Source organism: Alosa sapidissima, chromosome 7 (genome assembly GCF_018492685.1).
Source record: "Alosa sapidissima isolate fAloSap1 chromosome 7, fAloSap1.pri, whole genome shotgun sequence".
NCBI lineage: Eukaryota > Metazoa > Chordata > Actinopteri > Clupeiformes > Clupeidae > Alosa > Alosa sapidissima.
In genome coordinates this window covers 28075375-28082874 of record NC_055963.1, presented here as the reverse complement: position 1 = coordinate 28082874, position 7500 = coordinate 28075375, and the positions used below count along the sequence as shown (strand labels likewise).

The 7500-nt window shown below is 49.2% G+C and overlaps 1 protein-coding gene across 1 annotated transcript in view; it reads right to left on the bottom strand.

Moving 5' to 3' along the window:
* Positions 1-7500, bottom strand: part of LOC121713725 (ERC protein 2) — a 223668-nt gene that overhangs the window by 153473 nt on the left and 62695 nt on the right.

Here is a 7500-nt window from a genome sequence, read left to right as displayed (position 1 = left end):
GTGGCACTCTGAAAGGACTTCAAAGGCGGACTCAGAGGGGGGTCGAGCTCCGACGTGCCCCTCGCATGCTCATTGGCTCGCTCTACGCCGACAGAACGAAGCGTGGAACAGAAAACACACCGCCGACTAAAACCTGCCAGCGTGTCCGCCAGCATCGGTCTCTCCCTTTAATCAGCCTCGGCCTCACCCCGCCATCGGTCCAGTGCCCCCGCTCCCCGAGGTGGGGATTATGACTAATAGTCCTGCTGGCCTGCTGCAACTGCGCATTCTCATATAACCGATCTTGTCTTAATCTGGGCAAACGCGCCACATACGCATACTGTAGCGCACTGTAAAAAAGAAAAAAAAATGCGACAAGCGTAGCTAATGTGATGAGTATGCGCTGCAGGGGCATGCGGGGCTGTGTCTGCATTGCACCACTGCAGAGGGTGCTGGAGGTGCCCAGCATGGCATGCGAGGGAACGAGTGTGCACGCCGCCAGTTTGTTTGTAGTGTGGTACTGCACGCGTAGAGGACGTGGTAAGGTGCATGTTGAGTCTTGTGTTTGTGTCTCTCTTTCTCTCTTGTTATGCGAGTGTGTGTGTGTGTGTGTGTGTGTGTGCGCATCTCAGCCATCCTGTACAGTAGTACCACAGGATGGCTGAGATGGGAAAGTATTTATCTCATATTGCTGTTCTGGCCGAAGCCCAAGCCCTAATACTGAACATGACTATGTGGATATGTGAGTGAGGTGTGTGTGTGTGTGTGTGTGTGTGTGTGTGTGTGTGTGTGTGTGTGTGTGTGTGTGTGTGTGTCCGTGTGTGTGTGTGTGAGAGAGAGAGAGAGAGAGAGAGAGAGAGAGAGTAAGGGAGTGAGTGAGACAGAGAGAAAGTGACAGAGAGAAAATGGAACTTCATATCTCTCTCTTCTTTCACCCTCTCTCTCTCTCTCTCTCTCCCCCTCTCTCTTCCTCTCTCCTTCTTTGGCAGACCACAGTGCCAGTGACACTTGTAATCCTCAATCACTTGGCACAGAGTAATTTATAAGGAATTTGTTCGGGCGCTTAGCAGGAAATCGCCGCTGTCCTACCTCGGCTAATTCATTAACCTTTGAAACGGTGCCGCTTCACAAGTAGTTCCTCTTACAAAGGAGTTACAATGTGCCTGAAACAGGATCGGATGGGTGAGCAGGAGAACCAGGGAAAGAGCCTGGAAGAGGGGGATGCAGAGAGAGGCAAGAGGGAGAGAGAGAGAGAGAGAGAGAGAAAGGGGGAAGTAGAAGCAAAATAAGAAGAGAGAGAGAGAAAACAAGCAACAGGGAGAGAAGCCACAGGGTTCCATTTTTAAAACTAAAAGCCACCGTGACTTTTTTTTTCTCCTTCTTTCCCAGAGACTCTTGTTCGAGCGCTCGTGGCTTCGAGTCGGGGCCGCATGTGTGTACTTTACAAAACCCAACGAAACACAACAAATAGACTCCACGGATCCCGAACATGATATTTAAGGGAACCCGAAAAGAATGGCTGCATTCTGCGCCGACACATTTAGGAAAAGGGGAGCGATCTTCCACCCCCAGAGAGAGAGAGAGAGAGAGAGAGAGAGACAGTGAGAGAGAGAGAGAGAGAGATAGTGAGAGAAAGAGAGAGACAGTGAGAGAGAGAGAGACAGTGTGAGAGAGAGAGAGATAGTGAGAGAGCATGATTGAGGTCCACCACTGCCGCCGCTTGCCAGTATAAACCCCAGTAGCGAGAGGCTCTGCTGGGGAGCAGGTCAAGAAGGTCCGCTGGGGTAGCGGTGATGGTGGTTGGTGTGTGTGTGTGTGTGTGTGTGTGTGTGTGTGTGTGTGTGTGTGTGTGGGGGGGGGGGGGGGGGGGGGGGGGGGGGTGTCCTGTCTGCCAGCTGCGCTCTCCACCCTCACCCTCCGTCAACACGCGCAGGAAACGGCGGGGACATGAAAGGGAGGAGAGGAGGGCCGCAGGAAACCAGATACAGGCCACACCGGCCAGCCCACGGCACTCCACTACCGCTGCATGAGAATATCTGTGTGTGGATGTGTGTGTGTGTCTGTGTGTGTGTGTGTGTGTGTGTGTGTGTGTGTGTCTGTGTGTGTGTAAAAGAGAGAGAGAGAGGGGTCAGGTTGACAGGTAGGGATTCTTTCACTGTGTGCATGCTCATGTGTATGAATGGAGAGACTAAAAGAGATTTGTACACTGAGTATTACTGGTAGATATCCCCTGTGTGTGTGCGTGTGTGTGTGTGTGTGTTTGTGGAGGGAGCAGAAATAGATGGGTGCAACGAGGTGGACAGGTACCGAACTTTGTGTGTGTGTATGTGTGTATGTGTGTGTGTGTGTGTGTGTGTGTGTGTGTGTGTGTGTACAGTTTCCAGTGTACAGGTTTAAGTGTGCAGGTTTGAGTTTTCATCAGTGTCTGGCTATAGATCCAACCCACAGGAACACCCCTCCTCTCTCTCTCAGGCATGTACCGCATATCTGAAGCTCTCTCATAAATACTACATGAAGCCTCACTCTTTTCCTCTCTCTCTCTCTCTCTCTCTCTCTCTCTCTCTCTCTCTCTTTCAAACACACACACTCACAAACACACACACAGAAAGAGAAAGAGAGAGATAGACAGACAGAGAGAGAGAGAGAGAGACAGAGAGAGGGATGAGCTCATGTGTTTGCCTGAGAGAGGCACAGCACTGAGAAAGAGCAGCCTCTTCTGCTGTGCCTCGGCTCTGGTAAACATGGCTGCTCTTTCTCAAACTCCTCAGGCCCAATTCAGGAACAATCTTTAATCCCATTACTCCCAAATATAATTATGAGATCATGTCATGGGATTATGAGGGAAACGGCTGCTGCACATGCCGTGTGTGTGTGTGTGTGTGTGTGTGTGTGTGTGTGTGTGTGTGTGTGTGTGTGTGTGTGTGTGTGTGTGTGTGTGTGTGTGTGTGCGTGTCTGTTTGCACGCACGTCTCTGATGTTTGTGTTCCATGATGAATATGTTGTGAATGGTATTAACATGTTGGTGTGCGCTCCACAACAAACTAACTAATTCCCAGAAAGAGAATCAATGTGAGTTCATCAGGGTCCAGGTGTCTCTGCATCTTTCTCTGACTCACTCTCTCACACACACACACACACACACACACACACACACACACACACACAGCCTGTCCGTGGTTGCTTACTAATGGCATCCCGAGGTGTGGACTGGGAGCGGACAGTGGAGTACCGGTGGGTTGACGTTGGGTGGTGGCCCACATTCTCAACGCCGCGCTGCCCTCAGACAATAGGCAAAACAGAGCAGGGGCTGTCTCCGCAGCAACCAGGGACCCATTCGGCCTGATCTATCGCTCGCTGGGCGACACATTCTTTTTTGCAATTAAGCCGTGCCATTTGGATCACTTTCCCTTTCTCTCTCTCTCTGTCTCTCTCATTCTCTCTATGGTCCCTCACTCAGGGGAGAGTACATGCACTGAGGTGTGCCTAAATGTGCAGACACACACATTCATTCATACACACACACACACACACACACACACACACACACACAGAGAAACACACAGAAATGCAACATTCAAGAATACAACCACATCCAGTGCACACACACACACACACACACACACACACACACACACATGTGCGCTGCACACACAGACACACAGACAGACACACTCACATAAACACATCTCCACCGCTTAGGCTTTCCAGCCTTTCACTCAACACCACATCATTTGCAAAAGTCCTTGATACATTTTCAAGATCTTGCGGTTGCAATACTATTAATTCTTAGCCAAGATATTAAGCATGTTGTTTTTTTTTCTCTTTTTTCCTTCTCCTCCCCTCGTTCAACCCCTCCAGCCCCCCCCCCGACTCCCCGCGACCTCTCCTCCCCATCCCTCCGCATTCAGAACTCTCCTCACAGCCAAATCGCGGCCCGATCTTTGGACCGGGAGGGGGAACTCAGCATCTGCTTCTCCTCCTGGCTCTCTCCTCCTCCTCACTTTCTCTCACTTTCTCTCCCTCTCTCTCTATCTCCCTCTCCTCGCTCCAGTTTCAGAACAGAACAGACGCAGTGTCTCTTGATGCCTACAAAACCAACAGCCTCCACTTGTAGGCAGCAGGTACATCTGAGATGGAGAGAACAGACCAAAGACAGAGGGAAAGAGAGAGAGAGAGAGAGAGACAGACAGACAGAAGCGAGTGAATGTGTTTTATGTATGTATGGGAGATGGGAAAGAAACAGAGAGAGAGAGAGAGGGAGAGAGAGAGAGAGAGAGAGAGAGAGAGAGAGAGAGGGGGGGCCTCTGGGGACACACCTCCTCCTCTGTCAACCACTAATCCATGTGGTCCCTGGACGCTCATGTACTCTACTGCAATGTGCAGTAACAGTATCTGTTAAGAGTCCCTAATAAAGACCTTTTGAAAGCTGACAACAAGAAGCCCAAGCACATCTGAATTACCTCTGACACTTTCCACAGGGCTTCAGAACCCAACCTGAACCCTCCAGATGTCAATCAACCTGCTCATCACTCATTGGCCTGCAGCACAAAATATGCTGTTGATTTGATAGATTTGATAGCTTTTTTGCGCCGATGATGTATGTTGTTACTGTGTGCATGAAAGTTATATTAATGAGCATGCAAAACAAAACCACTGTATGAGATTCGTCAACCTCCGTGGACATTTTTCAGACATGGTATGCAAGAGATGCACTGCCAAAGTGCTCCAGCTTGTCGAGGTTTTCTCCCTGTTTTGCTAACCGAATTTTCAGAGGCCTTTTTATAAGATTGCGTGACGGCGCAGAGAAATATCCATCTCCCCTTCTCCCCCATCTGCGCTGGCTGGCCCAGGGCCACATGCTGCAGAATGGCATAAGGCACTCATTAAAACACATTTATTGGAATGTATTTGCTGTGAAATTAATCATTCAATTTGCGTCGCAATATTTCAGTAATTATTGTTTATATCGCCATTAATAACCTGGTGCTGGGTTGTCTCAGTGCGAAGGGACCGAGAACAGAAATAGACTTTAAACTGCCGCAGATGGAGCCCGTGGTGGAGGTTATTATTTAAATAAAGTTGTGGGCGTTTGAAGTGGTCGACGTCTTGCGTTCACATGTCCGCCTGGTCTTCATCAGGAGCAGGGAGGACGTCCAAGGGGCCTGACCCTTGCGGTCAAGGAGAATTTTAACGTGAAATTTGCATTAATGTAAAGATTGCATGTGCAATTTGCATTTCATGCCAAGTGGGCTAATAACGGTTCTATGGTGAATCAACAGTGTTCCCGCCGTGACCTCAAACAGGTATGAAAAGGTCATAGTGAATTCTATGTGCGCTAAGTGTTTTTGGGTGTGGAAGTCTGGAACTGTGCACAGAACGTCCTTCAGTTTGGTGACCATACATTTTAAAGGCATATGCATCCAACAGCCCCTGAAATGCAGATGAAGTGTCTCTTATGATATGGAGAGGTTCACACATACCTTGAGAATGCGGGAGAAACAGTTTGAAGGGAAATGGGAGACATGGAATTATTACAGAAGGGGTGAGGACGATACCACTAGTAATGACAACTGAACAGGACAGAATTGTTGCATTGAGACTGAATGGAAGGACCTATAAGCTGTTAATGGAATGTTAATGTTTGTTTTGTTTTGTTTTTTGTGTTTGTTTGTATTATTGTACTTAAATGAAAAAATCCAAATCAAAATGAAAGTTTAAAAAAAAGAATTTGTAAGATGAATTTGTTTGCATCTGTACACATCCAGGGTCCATGGTGTCTTAGGATGAGCTTCAGTGATTTGTCTTCGGATAGCCATTTAATGCATTCTCATTTGGAAATGACCACTAACAATAAGTGTCAGTATTTATCTACAAGTGACAAAGTCCTTTTTTTCTCCATCTCTTCCTTTCTCACTTTCCCCTCTGTCTTTATCTCTTTAGATCACTCTCTCTCTCTCTCTCTCTCTCTCTCTCTCTCTCTCTCTCAGAGGCAGACACCCTGGTTCCAGAGAGTAAAAGTCCTGCCATATATTCTTTCTACCTGTGCACTTAACACAGGTGATATCACTTATTATCTGATCTACTTGGCTGCTAATTAGGATGAGCTGGTTCACTAAATGGTTGGATCAAATATTTGGCAGAACATTTACTTTCTGAACCCGGGATGTCCGCCTCTGCTCCCTCCCAGTCAGAGAACAGAAGTCCGGACCCTCAGCAGACCCTCGGCCCCGGGGCAGATGACCATCCCACTGGGGTCCCTGCAGGCTCTAACACCTGCTAGAGCAGCTGGAGGAAGAGGGAACCTCCATAGGGAGAACCGCAGAGTGGCTGTGAGACCGTGCGACCCATCACACTCCACTCTGGGGAGCGGCCGCTGGGCGAAAGGAGGGGGATGTCCACAAAGGGGGACCTCGGAGTGAGATCAGTGCAGCCTGACCTCATACCTCCAGCGTCCTAACAGAGGAAGAGTGCTGAGGAATGAGTCCTGGAACAGTGAGACTAGGGATGGAGGGAGCAAGGGATGGAGGGAGCAAGGGAGGGTGGGAGGGAGGGAGGGAGAAGGAGAGAATGAGATAGAGAAGAAGAATGGAAAACTAGACAGAGGGTTGTGAGAAAAGCCTCATTAATGTGTTCAGGATGTTCTGGGGTGAGAGAGGGGGAGAGGGCAAGAATAGGGAGAGAGAGAGAGAGAGAGAGAGAGAGAGAGAGAGAGAGAGACAGTGAGAGAGAGATACAGTGAGAGAGAGAGAGATACAGTGAGAGAGAGAGAGATACAGTGAGAGAGAGAGAGAGAGAGATACAGTAAGAGAGAGAGTGACGCAGATGGAAAAAAGCACGCAAGAAGAGAAGGTTATGAAAAAATACCGTCAAAGGGGGGAAAAAACGACAGAGCACAGACAATAAGTGTGAAAAGTCTAATTAATGCCTCCCGGATGTGGAGATGCATGTGCATGTGTGTGTGTGTGTGGGTGTGTGCATGTGGGTGTGTGTGTGTGTGTGTGTGTGGGTGTGTGTGGGTGTGTGTGTGTGTGTGTGTGCATGTGGGTGTGTGTGTGCATGGGTGTGTGTGTGCGTTGCCGTGTGTTGCATGAGGCTCCATGAAGGCTCTCTGTCATTATCTCAGGAGAGGGCTCCCCTTTGATTTCTGCTTCCTTCAGAGCCGGGGCCAGCAGACTCCATCCGGCCCCTGGGGCCCCAAGGGCCAGCTGGTTTAATCACCCCCCACCCCCCCCACCACCCGTGGCCCCCCCACAACGCTCAGCCCTCATGTAGCCCTCAGCAGCCTGTTAACGTGTCCCAAAACCCAGGCTTTCATTTAGGAGAAGTTTAATCGCCATCCAAGCCTAAGTGCGTGGAGAAATAGAGGGCAATCATTTTAATTAGAGCGCCAAGACTCAGGCATGTTCACACACACACACACACACACACTCACACACCCACACACACACACACCTACAGGGAAGTGCTGGCAATGGATCGGACCGTAACATTAAAGTGGTTCACTTATGACTTTCGGAGTGA